At 53.7% G+C, this 21,760-nt stretch overlaps 1 protein-coding gene across 1 annotated transcript in view; it reads left to right on the top strand.

The window, feature by feature from the left end:
* The window catches only part of RAB20 (RAB20, member RAS oncogene family), a 29,719-nt gene that overhangs the window by 1,267 nt on the left and 6,692 nt on the right, over positions 1–21,760 (top strand). The gene's annotated exons all lie outside the window — the stretch shown is intronic.

Raw genomic sequence — 21,760 nt, 5'->3', positions numbered from 1 at the left:
TAAGCTGTAAATTAGTATGGTGCGTTTTCAACGGGCTTGACTTTTTAAAGCCTGAAACTTCAAGGTCTGACTTTTTAAATATCTGCACTTTAAAAAGTGACATTTATACTGGAAGTTCCTGTGCAGAATTTAAAAGTTGCCAACTTGGGTGCACCAGTCTGCTGAATAAGCAAGAATATAGCTCATCTTCTATTTAAAACTGAATTAATGATGGCTGCTTTCCAACGTCTGCCCCTCCTCCCTCCCTCTTGCTTTCTCTTGGCTGTCTTTTTTGTTGTTAGGGTTGTTAACATCTTGACTAATTTATTTGCAAACATGCTGTGAAATGCAGTGTCTCCCGGGTACAAGTGCACCTCCCTTGCCTCCAGGCTGCAGAGTGAAGTCCCTCCGAGATCCTTTCCTTAGATGACCCTCCAGCATTAAGCATTTGGTAGCGATGGAACCAGCGCTCTAGAAATCAGACCAAGTTAACATAACTCGTCTGTGTGTTCTGCACAAGGCTGGTCCCGAGGGCCCTGTGGTTGGTTGACTGGACCTCACTGCTGCCTTGGTTTACACAGGGCTAGTGCAGGATCGGTGCTGGGGGACCCAAACCTAGAACCCTGCTCTGGCTGCCATTAGAAGCTTTTACCACATGCGTGGTGTTTCTGGAACAGGAGCTGACCATTTGGTGTCAGAACAGGCATCTTGGCATTCAAGTTTTGAAGAAGCAATGCCGATCAGCCACTTTCTTCTTTGGCGCTGAGCACGTGTTGCAGCCAGAATCTTTCCTGTCAGAGGATCTGAAATAAGGCTGATGAGATGTCCTCGGTGTCTGGTTGGGCTCCCGGGGGCAGCGACTCATTTCCTGGCTGCCTGGGAAACCCGCCTTCTTCCCGGAACCCCAAGTGTGACCTCAGCCGGGCCCCTGGGGCAGTGGAATGCTGGGATCTGTGGGCACATCTCTGACCTCCTGTGTACAGTCAGGGCGCCCGGGGCTGGGAGTCAGCGGTCACACAGGCCACCTCTGTGCCTGTGGGGTTAGGGAGACTTGGAGGGAGAAGGCACATATGACTTTTTGCCTTTTAGGTAATCCTTGTTGGAAAATGCAGAAGTTGAACTTTTAGGGAACCCCCTCTTTTTTCCTCCTTTTGCCTTGCTCTTAAAGTTTCTTTCGACCCCACCCTGTCTTCCAAGTTGCTTTCATTTTAATTTGTGTAACTGAGGCAGAAGGGTGAGGACCAGCTAGAGGACACCCGGTCACACGGGGTGGGCGGGTGCTGAATAATGAAGCTGATAGGGAGGCGTCAGAGTTCCCGTTCCACCTTGGCACGTCCTTCCGACAGCAGTGCCTGCTGGCATCCCGAGGCTGCCAGCGGAGGGGTGGGTGGGGCAGAGCGGGGAGAGGAGGTTTGCTGGCGGGTTATCAGTTGGCACGGGGCTCCTCTGGAGGGAGTGGCACCGTCGAGACGGGGCTGGAGCTGGTGGAGGTCCCGCAGGACCGGGCTTTGTCCAGGGTCGGCACTCGGTGGGCTCCAGTTCCAGCAGAGGGGAGAGGCAGACAAGGAGACGCATGATACCGTGTCACATCGCAGCACTGTTCCGGAGAAAATGCAGCAGGACGATGGGACAGTGCGCAGTGAGCCCAGCAGACGCCAGGGCAGACGCCGGGGCAGACCCCGCCAGAGCCCGGGGCTGTGCCCCGTCATCTAGCTCTCCTTCCTCCTTCCCCAGGCCTTGGGGCGGGCGATAGCTGACTCCTGTTTGAATGCATCTGAGGAGCTTTTCTGACGCAAATCCGCTTTTCTCCAGCTTCTAGCGACACACCCCGGTTTCCACCTGGGAGTCCCTGCAGTGCCCTGGCCATCCAGGGCCTGCCTGTCGTCTGTTCGTGCAGACCGGGCTTCTCCAAGACGACCGGCTTTTCTCTTCCGTGTTCCCGACTTCCTTCTGCGCCCTGGCCCAATTGTTAACATCTGAATTTCTAACAGTCCGTTCAAAGGCAGGCCTCCCCGGCGGCTCTAGTGGTAAAGAACCCGTCTGCCAGTGCAGGAGACGTAGGAGACTTGGTTCGATCCCTGGGTCGGGAAGAGCTCCTGGAGCAGGAGATGGCAACCCACTCCAGTGTTGTTGCCTGGAGAATCTCACGACAGGGGAGCCGGGCGGGCTACAGTCCATGGGGGCGCAGAGTCGGACACGACTGAGGTGACTGAGCACACGCGTTCAAGGCGACCTAGGCCCTTCCCGCCACGTTCCCGAGTTCGCCCAGGCTCCGTGATTGCCCAGTTCCAAAGCCACGTCCACGTTCATTACAGCGGCGTCCGACTCCCAGGATCGCTTTTGGTTTCCTGCGGCTGTTGTAGTGAATGACCACAGACTCAGTGGCTTAGAAGAGCAGGTGCGTCCCCGATGGGTCTCACTGCTTAGAATCCAGGTGTCAGGAGGTGTGTTCCTCTCCGAGGCTCCAGGAAGGACTGTCTTCCCTGCCTTCCTGCCCCTGGAGCCCGCCTGCACCCACGGCTTCCTCCTCCGTCTTCTAGCCGGCACGTCTGGCGGGCCCCTTCTCTCCTCACGGCCCTTGAACCCTGTCTGTCACGCCCCTTCCCGTGTCTGAAGGACCCTGTGATTACCCTGGGCATGTTCCGGTCCTCCAGGGGCGTCTCCTCATTTAGGGTCGGCCGGTTGGCCGTTTGGATTTGTACATTTAATACGGCGTGTTCTCAGGCTCCGGGCCTGAAGACGTTTTGGTGGGCGCGGGGCGGGCATTCTGCCCACGACAGCTGCTGACCACGCGTGTGATTGCAGGGCTGTGTCACCTCTCCCTGCGTTTTCGTCCTCTAAGGGGGACAGCTGTAGCTGTTGCTGGGAATCCACCCGCTAATATGGGTCGTGTGCTCTGAGCAGTACTGGGAAGGAGGAAGCTTTGTGTTTTGCTAAACCAGCTTCTCCAAGCCCTGGGTGCTCACGACCACGATGGCCACCAGCAAGCCCGTCACAGTGGGGCACGAGAGGCTTGGGTGGGTCACCAAGAAATGGTTCTGCAGGAAGTGGAAAGCTCCAGGAAGCGGGGCTCCGGAGCAGCTGGATTAAGGTCTTTCTCTTGAACCGCTTAAGGGAACCCCGGGAAAGGATGCTGGAGTTCCGGCGTGTAAAGTCGTGGTGCCTGGAGGAGAGGATGTCCTTGCTCGCACCGTGAACTTAGAGAGGAGGTCTGGGCTCCTGTGCAGAACCAGGGCCTTAGTCCCATGAACGGCCGTGCTGTCCCGGGGGGCCTGTGTGGGCGGCCCCGGGAGGCACACGAGTGCAGATGCCAGGTGAGGTGGACGGTCCATCCGAGGACTACGAGCCCCTCTCTAGGCAGCTGCTCCTGGATCGGGGAGTGGGGGGACGCTGTGTGGGAAGAGGGTGTCGTTTGGGCTGTGGACCCTGGAGATGTGCTGTTTTTTGGGGCGGGGGGGCGCGGAGCTGCAGATCCCTGGTGCCTTGGCCCAGCCTGCGAGGACTGCGTGTTTAACCCCAAGAGGCTGGCGCAGAAGTGGGTAGACAGCCTGTGCGAACTGTGCTTGCAGCCAGTGGGCGGAGGGCTCCGATTTTGGCTGCCTCTCTTGGTTTATGAGTGCGGCTGCTGAGTGGTTTTGAGGTCCTGATCCTGAGTGTGACAGGGATGGATGACCCCTCCTTTCTGCCGATTGGGGGGTGCTCACCTGGCCCTCACTGTTATCCTACTTTGTGTTATGGGCACCCCCCCACCCCGCCCCAGCATTTTACAGCAGTAGAGCTGACTGGCTGCGGCAGAGACCGTACAGCCCCGGAAAGCTCAAGTGTTCAGTCTGGGCCTTTGCAGAAATAGTTTGCTGACTCCCGGTTTAGGTCCCATAAAAAGGAGAATACTTTTTTAAAAGTCTTTTCTGTAGCTGTTCTCTTGGCAAAACTCTGTTAGCCTTTGCCCTGCTTCATTTTGTTCTCTAAGGTCCGTCTAGTCAAGGCTATGGTTTTTCCTGTGGTCATGTATGGATGTGAGAGTTGGACTATACAGAAAGCTGAGTGCTGAAGAATTGATGCTTTTGAACTGTGGTGTTGGAGAACACTCTTGAGAGTCTCTTGGACTGCAAAGAGATCCAACCAGTCCATCCTAAAGGAGATCAGTCCTGGGTGTTCATTGGAAGGACTGATGCTGAAGCTGAAACTCCAATACTTTGGCCACCTGATGCAAAGAGCTGACTCATTTGAAAAGACTCTGATGCTGGGAAAGATTGAGGGCAGGAGGAGAAGGGGACAACAGAGGATGAGATGGTTGGATGGCATCACCGACTCGATGGACATGAGTTTGAGCAATCTCTGGAAGATGGTGAAGGACAGAGAAGCCTGGTGTTGCTGCAGTCCATGGGGTCACAAAGAGTCAGACATGGCTGAGTGACTGAAGTAAACGTTCTATAGTTGTAGAAACTCCCCAAAGAGTTTAGCATTTAGGAAAGAGTTCAGGAACTGAGGAGACCCCTGATTCAGTTAAACTGGACAAGCAGCTCTCAGATCTCCCTTGGGGGCCCACCTGGAGCTGTACTGGGTGTGGGTGGGGCCTGGGTCTAAGATCAGCATGGGCTCCTGCTGGGAAAAAGTCCTTGGAAATAAACCTTAGTTTAGATTTGGGATCTGGAAATTAAGCCTGTAAAGCCAGTGTTGTAGGTGGTCCTCATCTTTGTGGGTGGTCCATGTCTGTGTGGTGGCCCATGTCTTTGTGAGTAGGTCAGCATCCTTATGGGTGGTCCACACTTTGTGGGTGGCCCACATCTTTATAGATGTCCACATCTTTGTGGGTGGTCCATGTCTATGTGGGTGGCCCACATCTTTGTGAGTAGGTCAGCATCCTTGTGGGTGGTCCACACTTTGTTGGTGGTCCACGTCTTTGTTGGTGGCCCATATCTTTGTGAGTGGGTCAGCATCCTTGTGGGTGGTCCGCACTTTGTGGGTGGCCCATGTCTTTGTGGGTGGTCCACGTCTTTGTGAGTAGGTCAGCATCCTTGTGGGTGGTCCACACTTTGTGGGTGGTCCATATCTTTGTGGGTGGTCCACGTCTTTGTGGGTGGCCCACGTCTTTGTGAGTAGGTCAGCATCCTTGTGGATGGTCCACACTTTGTGGGTGGTCCACATCTTTGTTGGTGGCCCATGTCTTTGTGAGTGGGTCAGCATCCTTGTGGATGGTCCACACTTTGTGGGTGGCCCACGCCTTTGTGAGTAGGTCAGCATCCTTGTGGGTGGTCCACACTTTGTGGGTGGTCCACATCTTTGTTGGCCCATATCTTTGTGAGTGGGTCAGCATCCTTGTGGGCGGTCCACACTTTGTGGGTGGCCCACGCCTTTGTGAGTAGGTCAGCATCCTTGTGGGTGGTCCATGTCTTTGTGAGTGGGTCAGCATCCTTGTGGGCGGTCCACACTTTGTGGATGGCCCACGTCTGTGTAGGTTGGTCACATCTTTAGTACCACTGAAGACTGAATGGGGACCATCTGGGGTTAAGGCATCATTTCCAGAATTCCTCTGCGTTCTTGAGAAAGTCAGTGGCCTGAATGTGAATGTGGGTATTAAGATAGGTGGAAGAAAATCAGCAGCCTGGGCTCAGCGAGGTGGACAAAGCGCCATTGTACTAAGAGATCTCAGAGGACAAAGGCTGCCTGTGTGCAGCAGCACGTGCTGGCAGGTCAGCCTGGAGGCCCCCTGGAGGAGGCGCCGGGAACTCTGGGGGTGGGTGGGGAGAGGAGTTTAAGGCTTACGGGTGCGCTTGGATTCTGGAAACTTTAACTAACTGAGGCCCACCGCATTCGTGAGCTAACACCTGGATCGCATTTAATGTCTCTGGACAATAACGCTGTGCTTCGTTATCTTTAAGTTTGTGGGAAAAATAGAAACTATGATCCCCAATGGAACTTGCCCTTCGCATTTCATTGAGACTTCGCAGAACTTCCCTCTTTGCGAAAAGGAAATTTCACACACATCTACATGCATGTACACACGTGTGTTTATTCTTGGAACGAGGCTTTGTCACGCGTGTGATTTGATGACAGACCCTCCCCTGAGACGGGTCCTCGGAGCCGGCCCAGGTGCCCTGTCTGGAACTCGTCGCAGATGCCCGTCTTTGCTCTGCTCTCCTCTTTGCCGCGGCGCCTCCTTCTCCGGGACCGTCCCCGCTCCTGACGACGCCCAGCTTGCATTGTGCCCCGTCTTTGAGTGTCACCTGCCTCGTGCAGCCGTCGTGGATGGTGGAGCGGACTTTTTCATCCAGACCGTGCCGCCACGTGACCTCGTCTCCCTGTGTTTCGCCTTCTATCTGATGGCAGAGCGGTCAGTGTCGCCTGTTCTGAAATGCAGAGAGAAAGCAGAATGGACGTGCTCAGAGCCACCAGGACCTGTGGGCACCCGACCCGACATTGCCTCGCTGGGGGCGGGGAAGGAGAGGAGAAGCGGGGGTGGGGCTGACAGCAGGAATAATGCCCGAAAGCTTTCCAAACCCAGTAGCACGCGTAAACCTGCAGATTCCAGAAGCTGAGAGGATCACAAACAGGGAAAACCCAAAGAGACCCGGGCAAGGCTCGCTATAATCAAACTCCGAAAACCAAAAGGCAAGGAAAACATCTTTTGTTTTTTTCCAGCTGCTCTGTGTGGTGTGTGGGATCTGATCAGATCCACGCGCCCTGCAGTGGGGGTGTGGAGTCTTACCACTGGGCAACCAGGGAAGACCCAAGGGAAATATCCTGAAAGCAGCAAATGGGGGAAATAAAAGGTTATAATGACAGCAGATAACTGACTCATCAGACACCAAGGCAGCCAGAAGGAAGTGGCGTGGTACTTTCCAAGTGCTGAAAACAAGGATGAAGCCTTTTTTTTTTTAAATTTTAGTTTTTATTTATCTATTTACTTTCGACTGTGCTTGGCTCTTCGTTGCAGTGTGCGGGCTTCCTCTAGTTGGGGCGGGTGAGGGCTACCCTCTCGCTGTGGTTCTCGGGCTTCTCACTGTGGTGGCTTTTGTGCTGGAGCACGGGCTCCAGGCGTGTGGGGTGGGGTGCGGCTGCAGTTGTGGAGCGTGGGTCCAGAGCGGTGACGCACGGGCTTGGTTGCTCCTTGGCGTGTGGAATCTCCCTGGACCAGGGATCAAACCTGTGCCCCTGCGCTGGCAGGCAGAGTCTTAATCCTCCACACCACCAGGGACCTCTGATGAAGACTGGATCTACGATTTTTGTTCATCTTCACAAAAAGTGACTCTGGAAACAAGTGCCATATCTTGACTCAGACTTTTCCACCTATTCTGTTAATGACAGTATGATGCTCTTTAGTATGCAATTGCATATTTAATAAGCTATCTAGGTAAACCTGGGAGGTTGTTTTTTTTCTCCACATGAAATGTAAAAGCTTTTGGCTTTGTAGCTTAAAAATTGGGAACAATTTTTGCCTGTGTAGTAGTTTTTGCTTTTTGGTAGATTATCTTATAAGGTTTATTGAAAGTTTGCACATAGGCAGTAAAATTCACACTGGTCTTTTCGTGCCTGGTTAGGAGTTTTGACAGACACAGCTGTGTAACAACAAGCACAACCAAGATACAAACCGTTTGCGTCTTTTTAAAAAAGGTCCCTGTTCCTTCGGAGTCAGCCCTCTACTCAGCACTTCCCCCAGCCGTCGTCTGTTTTCTGCCCTTAGCGCGGTCTCTCCTGGGCTCATATGGGATGGAGAGTTTTGAGCCCGGTTCCTCCTGCTTAGTGCGTTTAAGGCTCACCTGTGTTGTGGTCTGTGTTCAATCCTGTTAATTGCTGAGTAAAGTTCCACTGGGGGCTTCCCTGGCGGCTCTGGTGCCTGCAATGCAGGAGACTCAGGAGACGGGGGCTCGATCCCTGGATCAGGAAGAGCCCCTGGAGAAGGAAATGGCAACCCTGCTCCAGTATTCCTGCCTGGAAAATCTCATGGACAGAGGAGCCTGGTGGGCTACAGTCCATGGGCTCACAAAGAGACACGACTGAGTAATTAAACCGCCACCGCCAAAGCTCCATTGGGTGGATGTGCTGTCCACTAGCTGAAGGTTATTTGGGTTGTGCTCAGTTTTTCGTGATTATGAATAAAGCCGCTATAAACACTGAGTGGAGGTTTTTGTGGGAACGTGAATCTTCACATCTTGGGTCGGCCAGCTGGAAGGGCTCCTGGGCTTTCCATCAGTCTGTGTATTTTGCACACCAACCTGACACAGCCCCGTTAGTTAAAGAATCAGCTTTTTTATTTCCATGTGTTGAGAGACTCACGTTTCCATGCACAGACTTGGGGAATATTCTGGGGAGAGAACCCTGTAGTTTAGCTCTTGGACAGTTTTCTGAAGAAAATGGTCTGCTGCTTGTTTTCCTTAGCTGACTTTATGCAGGCACATGTGGTTAATTCTGCAATGGAAATTTCGTTGCTTTCCCTGCCAGGGTCACAGAAGTGTTGCTGGAACGGCAGGGTGCTTAGAGAGAGGCACCTGGAATAAGACCCACATAGTAAGGCTTTAATCTTGGTTGTCGCTAGGCCATAAAACAGACACATTTAGCGGCCCTCTCTGTCTCGGGCACAGAGCCCTTTAGAAGGAAGCCCACTCGTGGAGCCTGGTGCCAGCTGCCGTGCCATTTTACCCCCTTGTTTCCTCTGACAGATCATTTCCAACCAGCCTTCAAAACCAGCTCTTCTCTGAGATCTGCCTTCCTGCTCAGCCCAAGCGAACTCAAACCCACACACTTACTCGAGTGCTTCTGTTCCAAGAGAAGGCCTGCCGAGTGTGTATCTCCTGCAGAGTGTGTCGTAAACACTGGGTGACTTGTTCGGTGGACTGAGAGGAAGTGGGCATGAACTGGGGCTTCTCTCGACGCTGGCCTGGCCTCCGTGGGCTGGTCTGGGGCCTCTGACATCGCTCAGCCCACCCACTGCTCCGTGCCCCAGGCTTTGGGCCCACATGGCCTCGGAGCTTAGCTTTGACCTGACAGTGTTTGCTCGTGGCAAAAATGAGGCCAGCGGGAGCGTCGCCGGAGCATCCTCCGCCCCGGAAAGGCTTCACGCCCGAGCACAGCAGGTGGCAGCGCGCGCGGCATGCTGGGCGCCGCCTCGCGGGGCACGGAGTCCGCTGTGATTCTGTGAAACTAGAGCAGGGCTAAAGATTCGCCTTTTCAGCTTCTTCCTCTTTCAGAAGAAGAGACAAGACTCCGAAAGTTATCTGTCCAACGGCGGAGCAGAAGAGGGGCCAGAGCCGGGGTCTTGCGATGCCGTAACCAGAGTCTCTGCACCGTCAACACCTTGTTTCACGCCGCCGTTCCCTCCATCATGGATGCTGCCTTCTTCTTTAGGGGCGTCTGTGCTCTGACCTCCTCCCCTCCTGCAGGCTGCTCAGAAATCAGGGTGGTGTCCCAAGGAGAGCTGCCTTGGGAAGTGTTTTCTCCGGGCGTCCGGGTTGCTGGCTCACGGCCCCGTCCTCCCGGGCACCCCGGCAGCGTGAGTCGCAGGGGTGCCCTTGGCTTCTCGTGTGCCAGGCACCACGCGGAGTGCTGCTGGGGCCTCGTCTCTCATTTCCTACAGCGGCGTTGTGCGGTTGGTACTTTCACCACCGCCTCTTCCAGACCAGGAGGCTCAGGGCCAGGTGGCATGGGGCGCTGGGGGCCCGGATTTGAGGTCGGCGTCTCGTCACGTGTAGTGGGCTCCTTCCCATCTGTCCAGGCACCACGTGGGCGCCCTCCGTGTGCAGAGTGCTTCCCCCGCCTGCTGCTTGGGGACGCTGCCCACGGAGACGCGGGTGAGGGGCAGCCTGGCTCCTGCACGCCTGGGCAGCACCCAGACAGAGCAGGACAGGTGGGACCCAGCCCTGTGCCCCTCGCCCTGACGGCCTGCCGCGCATGGGCTGGGCCCGGTCCTGACCGACCGCTGATTGGCGTTTACATTTACAAATTAAAAAAGACAGTTATTGCTTTATCCGTGGCAGTGCTGGGTCTTCATTGCCATGTGGGCTCTTCCCTAGGTGCGTGGGGGCCACCCTCTAGGTGCAGTGCTTGGGCTGCGCACTGTGGGGGCTTCTCCTGTTACAGAGCCCGGGCCCGAGGTGTCAGTCTGCAGTACTTGCAGCACGCAGGCTCAGTAGCTCTGGTGCTCAGGCTTGGTTGCTTCGAGGTGGGTGGGGTCCTCCTCACCCAGGGATCGAACCGGTGTCCGCTGCATCGGCAGGCAGGTTCTTAACCGCTGAAACACCGGGGAAGCCCTCTGTTAACGACTTTCGATTGCCGTGGCCTGCATTAGAAGTTTCGACTTACAGTTTATAATTTCTCACCTGTTTTTGGAAAGAGGGTGTGGGGCTGGGACCTCACTTTTTTTACCCTCGGTTCCAGACACGCATTCAGTTCCCGTTGTTGAAGGGCCACTTGTGTTTGCACGCATGCCCACACCCAGGCGTCCAAGGCCCCGGGTCTTGGAGCAGAGGCCTGTTTGCGAGGAGCAGGCTGAGCCAGGCCTGCTGCATGAGGGTGTCCACGCTGCGTCCTGGGGAGGCGCCGGCCACGCGAGGGGACCCAGAGCCCACGGTCTGCCAGGGCGTTGCTTGAGAAGAATATGTTCTGTGGCTTTTTCTGGTTGGAGGAACAAAAGAGCCTTTCTTTCTGAGATGCTCCCACGTGTGTAAAAGCAGTGTTTCCGCGGGGAGTGGCCTTTGGGAGGGTAAGGGCCGCAGGCAGGGCAGCTGTGTTTGTCCTCTGGTAAGAGCTGCAGTCGCTGCTTGTCACCCACGTAATGAGACTTCCCCAGAGGCCTTGGAAGCTCCTGCCTGTGTCCAGGCCGCTTTGCAGAACGCCCCCAGGAGTGGCTGGGCTGGGCGCGTCTTCAAGGACTACTTGGTTCCGTGTCTCCCTATGGCCTTGCTCTCCTCACTCAAACAGGTGGATTTGTTCCTGGGACGTGAGAACACAGCGGAGGTGCTGTAAGTTTGTGTTTTCCTCTATTTCTAGAAATCAGAGGCGCCCTTATTACACATTGTGGCCAAACGCACAGTGACTGAATGTTAAATTGCTAGAATCTTATCAAAAATCCTCAGCCGTGAGAATTTCCAGATAGGGCATTTTCTCGAAAGACTAAGATTAGCTAGTAATGAAATCTAGCTCTTGAAGGTGGTTTTGTGTGATGCTGAACTACTGTATCAAATGATACTCCAGGTTAGAATTATGGTTCTGCCTTGAACTGAAAACTTTTAAAGCAGGATTTATTGGCTCAAAAAATGCAGTGTTCGGAACACTCATTGGAAAAGATACATGTACCCCAACCTTCACAGCAGCACTATCTACAGCACGCAGCCATGACGCGGAAACAGCCTAAATGTCCATCAAGAGATGACGGACGAGTGGATAAAGACGGTGTGGTACTACCCCACCATGGGATACTCCTCAGCCATAGAGAAGAAGGAAGTAAGGCTATTAGCAGCAACATCAGTGGATTTGGAAGGTATTATGCTAAGTGAAATGTCAAACAAAGACAAATACTGTATGATATCACTTACATGTCAAATCTAAAACTATAACAGGCCAGTGAAGCTGACGAAACGGAAGCAGGCTCACAGAGAACAAACTAGCGTTGCCAGTGGGGAGAGGGCGATCGTTTGCATCTCGCCGAGAAGCTCTTTTGTTCGGAGTCACAGCTGAAGTGCTGACCTGGATTTGAAAGTGAATGTTCAGGTGTGGAGAATAAACTGCATGGTGCGTTGGTAACACCGTCGGCAGAGATGGGTGTAACACACGGCCTTTCAGGGATCTTGCACGAAATGAGCCACAGTCTCTATAGCTTCCCCGAGACATGCTCCAGCACCGATTTCAGCCAGATGGTAGCTGCTGCTTCGGAAGCACTGAACGCCAGGGCTGACCTCGACCCTGTGTGTGCTGCGTGAGTTGCAGCTCTGGGGCCCCTCACCAGGACCGGGAGGCAGTGAGTGGGCTTTGCCGGTGGGGGTCTGAGCCGGGCGAAGTGATCAGCGTTTATTTGTTCAGTCAGCAAGCCAGCCCTGTGGTCTGAAATGCGCTCACACAGATGGAGCAGCCGTCGGCTGTCTCCACCTGCCCTGGAGACGGTGGGGCTGAGCCTGCCCTTCCCTGCGCTCAGATGCGGTCCCTGAAGACCGGGAGGGCGGGGTGCTGGGGATACTCTGTGGCCGGCTGGCCTTGCGGCCTCGTTGGTGGCGGGGTGGGTTCCTGAGGAGCCTGAGTCCTACAGAAGCCTGGGCCTTAGGCTCCGAGGGCGTGTCCTGCCCCGTCGGTGGCTGTGAGTCGCTGTGTCCTCGGTGTTATCTAATCTCGCTGTGCTCCTTCTCACCTGCCTTTGCCTTCTCTCCGGGGACGTCTCATCGTCCTCCTTGGCTGACCCTCAGCTTCTGGGCTTGGCCACCTCCAAGAAGCCCTGGGGAGGCACTTCAGCCACCATCTCAGCAGAGTGGCCTCAGGTCCCTCCTGGCCCCTCCTGATCCCTCCTGGCCCCTCCTGATCCCTCCTGGCCCCTCCTGGTTTCTCCTGGCCCCTCCTGATCCCTCCTGGCCCCTCCTGGTTCCTCCTGGCCCCTCTTGATCCCTCCTGGTTCCTCCTGGCCCCTCCTGATCCCTCCTGGCCCCTCCTGATCCCTCCTGGTTCCTCCTGGTTCCTCCTGGCCCCTCCTGGCCCCTCCTGATCCCTCCTGATCCCTCCTGACCCCTCCTGATCCCTCCTGGCCCTTCTTGATCCCTCCTGGCCCTTCCCGATCCCTCCTGGTTCCTCCTGGCCCCTCCTGATCCCTCCCAGTCCCTCCCGGCCCCTCCTGGCCCCTTCTTATCCCTCCTGGTCCCTCCTGGCTTCAGGTGTGATGGGCAACGGGGTGAGCACAGTCTGGACCTGTCCTCTCACCGGTTCTGTCCACACTCTTTTCGAGCATTTCCTGTGAACTGGACACTGTGCTGAGCCCGGGGGACCACGGTGAGGAAGGCAGTTGGCCTGTCGTCCTGGAGTGAACTTGGGTCAAGTTGCTGGCGACACGCCCAGCCTGTGTGACTGGTGCTCTAAAGAAAAGCTGTGGGTGACTAGGGACCACTGGGGCTTGAGGCAGACCTGGGGGACGCATAGTCACTTTCCCCTGGGGGAACAGTGTGTCTGTGTCTGCAGAGACTCGACCGGCCCCGTGCTGTTCTGCCTGTTCTGCCTGTTCCTGTTCTCCACCCCCGCCCCCGAGGGCCCCTCCTCTGGGCCCCCGATCGCCTGCGCCCTCTTGACCCTTGAGCTGCTTAGGTTGTCGGTCTGGCTCCCTCAGTAAGTGAGATAACCGAGGCCTTGAACATGTCTTTATTTGTTGTATCGGTTGGGAAAGTCATGATTTTGCCCTTTCTTGAAAACTGTCTTTTAACATATGTCGGGTGGAATTGTTTGCAAAATGCTTGACCAAATCTCATTCCTGTTCTAACAGAATTCAGTCCCCTCCTCCACAGTAGAACGTTTGTCATCGGGCATTTCCTTACCTGGCAGGTGTTCATGCCGCTGTCGGGGTTCCTGGCTGCTTGCTTCCCGGGTGTTCTTGAGCAGCTGTGTGCTCTGGCCTCTGCTTTGAGATCTGTAGACCTGTGCTACTAATTGTGGGGGTGGGATGAGGTGCCTGCATGTGCATGCAGGTCTGTGTGTACATGTGTGTCTGTGTGTGCACGTATGTTGTACAAGTGTATGTGTATATGAGTGTGCAGGTAGACACGTGTACGCGTGCATGCAGGAATACATGTGCATGTGTGTTGTACACGTGCGTGTGTGTATGAGTGTGCAGGTAGGTAAACGTGTGTGCATGCACACAGGTAGACGTGTACACGTGTGCATATATGTTGTACACACGCATGTGTGCATATATGTGTATGAGTGTGCAGGTAGGCATACATGTGTACACATGCGTGTGCCTGTGTGTTGTACACATGCAAAATTGTGCAGGTAGGTAAGCGTGTACATGTGTATGTGTGCACAGGTAGGCATACATGTGTACACATGTGTGTGCCTGTGTGTTGTACACATGCACGAGTGTGCAGGTAGGTAAACATGTACATGTGCATGTGTGTGCAGGCAGGTATGCAATGTATGTGTGTTATATGTGTGCACACACAGTGTGTGCCCACGTCTAGCTTGCCACTCTGCCTGGCGCCCGCAACAACCCCTCAGCCAGGGTTGGCTCTGAGCTTCCGAGGGGCACTGGCTGGCTGGCTTAGAGGAACGCGACTCTGCCGACTCCAGGAACCAGGGACTGGGGGGTGGTTCTTCCTGTCTAACTGGCCACTGGTCCTGAGAAATGGCAAGTCAGTGTGAATGGAGGTGGCTTCTAACACTTGGAGTTCCTGCCGAGACTGCAGCTCTTTGGCGGGCTCCTGCTTCAGGGCAGCCTCGAGAGGCATGGCGCTCCTCTGGGCTCCTCTGGGCTCGTTTCACACAGCCCGGGCTGTGTGAGGACATTGCGCTCCCACTTTTCAGAGCCCTTGGTCGGCACCTTTTCTGCAACAGTTATAAAAGCTCGTTTGGAACGTCACTGATTCCCAGTCTGATGAACAGCCTGGCTGCTCGAGTGAGACCTGCAGCTGTTCCCTGAGACCAGGGAGGGTGAGCTGCAGACGCTCCGGGCTTTACAGTCACCCCACTCCTCCAGGGAGGCCGGGGGTGGGGGTGCGGCTGCCCAGACCTTCCTGGCTGGAAGCTGCATCTCAGCAGGCCGCCTGTGAGTCAGGGCCCAGGTCAGGAGCTGGGCTTGCTCGGCCCCAGGCAGGTGAGCTGTGGCGTCCAGGGCCGGGCTCAGGCCACGGGAGCCTTCTGGCGCGGTTTGCACACGCACTGTCAGCTGTTCATCATTTTCCACCGAGCATCACCTATCCGTCATCTTTCTACTATCTTACCTGTCATCTGTCTGCCAGTCTTTAACCATGTGGAATTTTTTGTGATGAAATACACGTAAAATTTAGCAGTTCACTCATTTTTGTGTACAGCTTGGTGGCATTAAGCTCATTTTCATTATTGTGTGACAATCACCACTACTATCTCCAGAACTTTCTCATCTTCCAACTGAAGCTCAGTCCCCATTAAACACAAAGCTGACCCCCTGCCCTCCACCCCCTAGTGACTACTTTTTGGCTTTTTATCTCTGTGAATTTGACTCTTGGAGGGAATTATTTAAAATTTTTACTCTTATGTATAGCATCATTTTGTTATATTTAAATATGACAAACTAAATTCAAGCAAAATACTTTTTGGTCAATGACATTAAAAAAAATTTAAACATAATACTTTGATATGATTGATTGGAAAGAGTTTTTGTTCTGTTAATGGACGCAGTTATATCCGGATACCTGATCACCCCCAGAAGGCATTTCTGATTTTACAATCTGTCTGTGGACAACGTACTTTCTAGGGAATTGTATTAGGACACACCCAGTCTGTCGAGCATGAGATAACTAGACTTGGTAAACATGTGTAAAATCCTTTGTTTCCTTCCGATTGTTCGGAAAAGGCTTAATATCCCCCCCTTGGGTTAGAATTACCATGCCCCTCCTTTATCCTCGGGAGATGCGCTCCAAGACCCTCAGTGGGTGCCTGAAACTGCTCGTGGAACCAAACTCTCCCTATATGATGTTTTTCCTACACTATCCATACGTTTGATGAAGTTTAATTTATAAATTAGAAACCGTAAGAGATTAACAACAATAACTAATAATAAAATACCATAGTTATAACAATACCCTGTAATAACACAGCACACAATTCAAAAGTTGCAAATTGTTTATTTCTGAAATTTTCTATCTAATATTTCTGGGCCGTGGTCGACCGAGCGTCATCTGAAACCTCGGAAAGTAAAACCTCAGGTGAGGGAGGTGATTGTTTCAGGAAAACATTTGCTGTGTGCTATATATTTCTCAGGAGACTTTGTATTATGGAGAGGAAGACAAAAAGCACATTCTTTTAAAAATACCTAGGGTATCTACTGGGTGGTTACCCCAGACCAGAAGCCATTTTAGATAACTTAATATATTGATAAAACCCTTTATAGAGTTAAAGTGCTTTCTTAACATGGTATTTGCAGTTCAATCTTGTCTTTGAAGCAAGTTAAAACTTGCTTCAAAAATCTGAAATGCTTTTAGTTTCCTGCTTTAATAAGTAGAGGATTTCACAAATAATTGACTTTTTCTTTGATCATCTCATTTTAAAAGTTAATTCTCCCAGGACAAAAGAGTATCTGTTGAAGGTAAAGGAGGTTGGGATTTAATATCCTCATCTGTGAGAATTTTTGTTTCTTAAGGTTAAATCTGTTACGTAACTGTATTTTCTTCGGATTTGCCATTTTTCTTAATACTAGACTGCTAAACAACATCCATTTATTTAAATTGTTTGGTCTTATTATTGAATTATTTTTAGTAAATCTATGTCTGAAAAGAATGAAATAATTTGAGACTTCCAGTTTTAATTATCTGACCTTGAGAATTATTTCATAAAGCCCAATCAGTGAATTGTAGGTGAGGGATTAACTTATGAGCAGGCAATGCTTTGGGTGGTTTGTACATCATATGTATTCTTGCTTTTCGTTCAGGCTTCAAATGGCCCAACAGAAACAACAGAAATGGCACAAATGCTGATTGGGGCACACGCCATTGTCTATGTATTGAAATGTGGAAATAAATACATTTTCCTCTCTCCCGTGTGTTGGCATTTCTTGAGCTGGAAATCATTTGGGGTTTGGGTTCTTTTATTTATAGAAGGAAAAAAAAAAAACCCTCATCTTACAGGCATGGGTTAGGATGATTGTGGTTAAGTAGTTGCCGACTGATCCGGGAGTGAAGTCCCACAAAACTGGTTTTCATTTTGATACTGGTGTTAGCCTGTGGGCCTCCCAGACTCCTAGAAGGCTCACCTCTTCTGTGTCATGACGCAGGGCTCCGTTTAGGATGCCTTTTGATGGTCACAGACGATTAAAAACAAAGGACGTGTAAATGCAAGCAAGCTGAGTTGGATCATTGGATTTAAAGCAGTTTATCTTTAAAACGCTATCTAGGCACCGCCTTGGCTGGGGTCATTCATTAATCGGGGCTGAGGTTTTAGCTCTTCCTTCTGGCAGAAGAGATACCCTCACTAATATCATGAGGTAGGGTTTTATTTTTTTCCTTTTCAACGGCTCTGCTTTCGCCTCTAGCTGGTGACTGTTGGCTCAGGATCTTGCCTGGCACGGAATCTTCCCAAGCTTTCTGCAGTGGCGACGTGGAACGGCCGTGGGGCCGGGGCTCAGCCAGGGCAGGGCCTGGTCCCTGGACCACCCCACCGGGTTGGTGAGGCCACGCTGAAATCCCGTGGAGCCGGAAGAATGCGGGTTTCTGCCTTTAGAGCACAGTTGCTTCAGGGCATCTACACCCTGTGGGGGCTGTTTCCACTGCGTGTTTCCACTGGGTGCTTATCTTGCCTTTAGGGTTTGCTCAGCTTCTGATAACAGAGTGGTTGCTTCTTCCTTCATTACTTCTTCTAGACTTCGAGATTGCTGTTCTTCCGTCGCTGAGTCGTGTCCGAGTCTCTGTGATCCCATGGACTGCAGCACGCCGGGCTCCTCTATCCTCCACTGTCTCCCAGAGTTTGCGCACTCGTGTCCATTGAGTCAGCGATGCCATCCAACCATCTCATCCTGTGTCTCCCCCTTCTCCCGCCTTCAATCTTTCCCAGCATGAGTCTTTTCCAGTGAGTCAGTTCTTCACATCAGGTAGCCAAAGTATTGCAGCTTCAGCTTCAGCATCAGTCCTTCCAGTGAATATTCAGGACTGATCTCCTTCAGAATGGACTGGCTGGATCTCCTTGCAGTCCAAGGGACTCTCAGGAGTCTTCTCCAACACCACAGTTCAAAAGCATCAATTCTTTTGTGCTCAGCTCTCTGTATAGTTCAACTCTCACATCCATACCTGACTACTGGAAAATCCATCGCTTTGACTAGACAGAGCTTTGTCAGCAAAGTGATGTCTCTGCATTTTAGCGTGCTGTCTAGGTTGGTCACAGGCTTCTTTCCAGGGAGCAGGCGAGCCCAGGCTCGTCCCGCTGACCCAGCTTGGAGAAGGACTTGGTCTGGCAGTTCAGCCTTGTGCTCAGGATCTGGCCCCTAGATCTGGTGCCTGGGGTTCAGGACCAACTCTGCCTGTGTGCCCCCGGCCCTTGTCTCCTCTGGCAGGGCTTCCGTCAGGCCTGGGGATGGGGGTGCAGCTGCAGTCCCCCTGGGGGATGGGAGGGGCTGAGTGGCCGCGCGTGTGACGAGCATGGATGCTGTGAGCACTGGAGATGTGTCAACTCTGGGAAAGTTATTCACATGCAGCGTGCTCGTTGTGAGAGCCAAACTTGCTCTTGGTTCTGCTCTGCCTGCTTGACGAGGTGACCCCTTGCTCGGGGGGACAGTGGTCACCCTGAAGCTCACCTGCCCATTTGTGACAGCCTCCCCTCTTAAGGCAGAGCCCAGGAGCTGCGGCTCGTCTGGACAATCCATTAGTTTCCTTTGACGTCTTCGTCACCTCTTCCTTATGGACTTTCTCAAGAAGGACAGTGGGCCAGATGTGGGTGGTGGTTTCTTCTTGTGCAGGCAGCCTGGAGGTTGAAGGTCATTCGTTTGGGTAGCTCAGAGTCGAGCTGGAACCAGTGAAGCGGCTTTGGGCATTTCTGTCCCTGTGACTGAGCTCTGTGCGCTAATCATGGCCTTTTTTCAGGAAGCGAGCAGAGTTGCTGACTCAGGCTCAGAAGGCGACACGTGACTCTTCAACTTCCCTGAGGTTGGGTGTTGAGTTCCCTGTTATCTCGACATCCTTGTCAGTTTCTGCGCCAGAGGGTTTGAAGTTCATGAGCATCTAGCTCGTGAGAGGAGAGGAAGTGGCGGGGGGTGGGACAGAAGGTGGCCGCCAGGAGGATACTGCCCTTGTTCAATTCATGACTTTCGGCGTCTATGAATGGGGAGGCCCTCGGCCTGCAGCCCGATTCATGCCTTCGTGGAGTGAGAGTTTCCTGGGACTGTCGTGATAAAACTCCATATGCCGGTGGTGGCTTAAAGGAACAGAAATGCATCGTCCCGTGGGTCTGGAGACTGGAAGTCTGAGATCAGGGTGTGGGCAGGGCCGTGCTCTCTGAAGGCTCCCCCACCCCCAGCTTCAGGCGGGTGCTGGAGGTCCCGGCTGGTGGGCACTCTGTCTCTGCGTCGTCGTCCATCCGAGTGTGTCTGTGTGTCTTCTCTCCTTGTGTGTGTGCGTGCGCGTGATAGTTGCTCTGTCTCATGTGTGTGTGTGTCAGCCGCTCAGTCGTGTCCGACTCGTGTGTGTGTGTGTCAGCCGCTCAGTCGTGTCCGACTCTCTCTGACCCCATGGACTGTAGCCTGCCAGGCTCCCCCGTCCCTGGGATTCTCCAGGCAGCATCCTGGAGCCGGTTGCCATGCCCTCCTCACTTCCTCTTTCCGGGACACTGTTCATACTGGATTAGGTTCCAGCCGACTGACTGCATCTCACCCTGATTATACCTGCGACGTCCAGATAAGGTTCCAGTCACAGGATCCGGGCATGAGGGCCGCCACTTTAGGGCCCGCCACTCAACCCCCTGCTGATGGAGACGAGACTTTTGAAACTGCCTCTCTTATAGGACAAAACACAAGAATAAAAGCTAAAAAGGGAGGCGATAACTTGAAACCCAGGAAAAGACTGACACGAATCCCTGCTTCATTCCTCGCCTCCCTGCGCTGGGCCTGCCCCCCGCCCAGTAAAGCGTGTGCCCCTTGCCCGCTGTGGAAACCCGTCCTTCCGTGCTTGTCGTTTGGCCGTTGACCACCCGGCTGGAGAGGGCGCGGCGGCTCCGTGAGTGCTGCTCCGTCCTGAAGCCGGGGGGTGGGTGCCCCAGGATGGGTGGGGCGGTAGACCCTGCCCTCTGTTGACCTGACTTAGGAGGAGAAGCAGCCAGGCCAGTGAGGAGGACGGAGCAGGAGCCCAAGGCAGTTCGCATCACAGCAATCCTTACGGTCGCTGAAGAGTCTCTCGGGCCGCGTCCCCTTCCCGTGCGCCCAGCCGCCAGTTGGGCTGTGAGGCTTGACCTCTGGCTGCCGTGGTGCCGGGTGCGGAGGGCAACGGGGAGCCGACCCATGCAGGAGGGGCCGGTGGGGTGGTCTCCGCTCGGGGAGGGCACTGGAGAGGAAGGGGAGACGGTCCTGTCTGCTTCAGGTCCTGGCCTCACGAGTGGCCATGTTCTCACGGATACACTTTGCAGAGAAGCACGTGTGTCGGTGAGGCTTCACCAGGGACACAGAACCAAGAGGATACACGGGTACACATCCTCCTGAGAGAGAGAGACAGACTCGGAGAGACAGACACACAGAGACGCGGAGACAGACACGGAGAGAGACAGACGTGGAGAGACAGACATGGGCAGAGGCAGAGATGGGTTCAGATCGGGAGGGAAGAGTCGCTGGCCCCGGGGAGTGTGTGGTTGGCAGCTCTGGCCTGCGCAGGGTGGGCTGGCAGGCAGGAGGCCCGTGGGGGACGGTTGCTGTTGCATCTTGAGTCCAAAACCTGGAAGCAGCTTTGGGCGGCAAGGTTGGAAACTCAGGCACAGTGTCTTATAACTCAGCTTGTTATCTGGGGGCCGGGTTCTGTTTTCTCCAGGAAATCTCAGTCTTTGCTCTTCAAGCCCTTCAACTGGTGGGACAAGGCCCACCCACATCATGGGGGTGATCAGCTTTACTAAGTTGGTTGATTGCCGACGCTGATCACATTCGAAAGAACCCACCTGGCAACACCTAGACGCAGATCAGACCCCATGACCAGGCGCCACGCCCTGGCCGTGTCAGCGTGCAAGAGTAAGCATCACACCCAGCAGCTAAGTGGCGGACGCTCACCCTCACGCACTGGAGCCTCTGGGTGGAGGGTGGACTCTCAGCTGAAGCGGCTTTGCACACACAGGTAGAGGCAGCGTGCCCAGCGCTGGGCCCACGTGGAGCTGACCTCCTTTGCCACCCTGGGAAGGCGCACGGACCCGGCACAACAGAGCTGTAAGCATCCATTCTTTGTGGCTGCTCCTGGGGACAGCCATTCCTCGGGCCGGTTTTGCACCAGGCTTGCTCTCAGTGTAGACACAGACACGCAGAAGGAATGTTCTGGATCTCGCCTGTGGTGGTAACCTGTCGTCAAAACTCCCCACACTGTGCACGGCTAAGCTAAAGTCCTTCAGGTGGTTTGTTTACAGTGATGCGGGGGAACTTGGAAACTTTGGAGAAGGGTTTTATTTCACATTCTACACTTGTCTTGGACGGGAAGCGCGCCACAGCTCACTCTGGTCTGAGCCTCTCCGGGCTGTGCTGGGTCGTCTCAGAGACGACCCTGGAGCGTCTCTGTGCCCCCAGCTCTGGTTCTGTGGCTCTGTTTTTCATCTTCATGTTGCCACACCAGTGTTTCTGTGGGTGTTTTTAAAGTTCCTCTTTCTTTCAGTGTCTGCCCTTAGATTTCCTGATAGACCTCGGTCTTCAGCTGGCCTGGAATAAGGGTCATTTACCCCGAGTGACCGCCTCTCCTCTCCCCCTTCCGCTCACTTCCAGCTGCACGTCACGTCCTCCAGGGGGGCTTTTAAAGGCGCAGGATACCCGCGCCCCAGATCCTGGTTCCTGTGCTCCAAGGTGGGGGAGTCTGAACATCAGTATTTTTTATTTTTATCATTATTTTTTGAATGTCAGTATCTTTTAAAAGCTGCTCTCCCTCTCCCCCCATGATTAAAGTGTGTAGCTAGTGTTGCG

This window comes from Capricornis sumatraensis, chromosome 12, assembly GCF_032405125.1.
Source record: "Capricornis sumatraensis isolate serow.1 chromosome 12, serow.2, whole genome shotgun sequence".
Taxonomy (NCBI): Eukaryota; Metazoa; Chordata; class Mammalia; order Artiodactyla; family Bovidae; genus Capricornis; species Capricornis sumatraensis.
The sequence above is the reverse complement of the archived record's forward strand: the minus strand, read 5'-3'. Positions and strand labels throughout refer to the sequence as shown.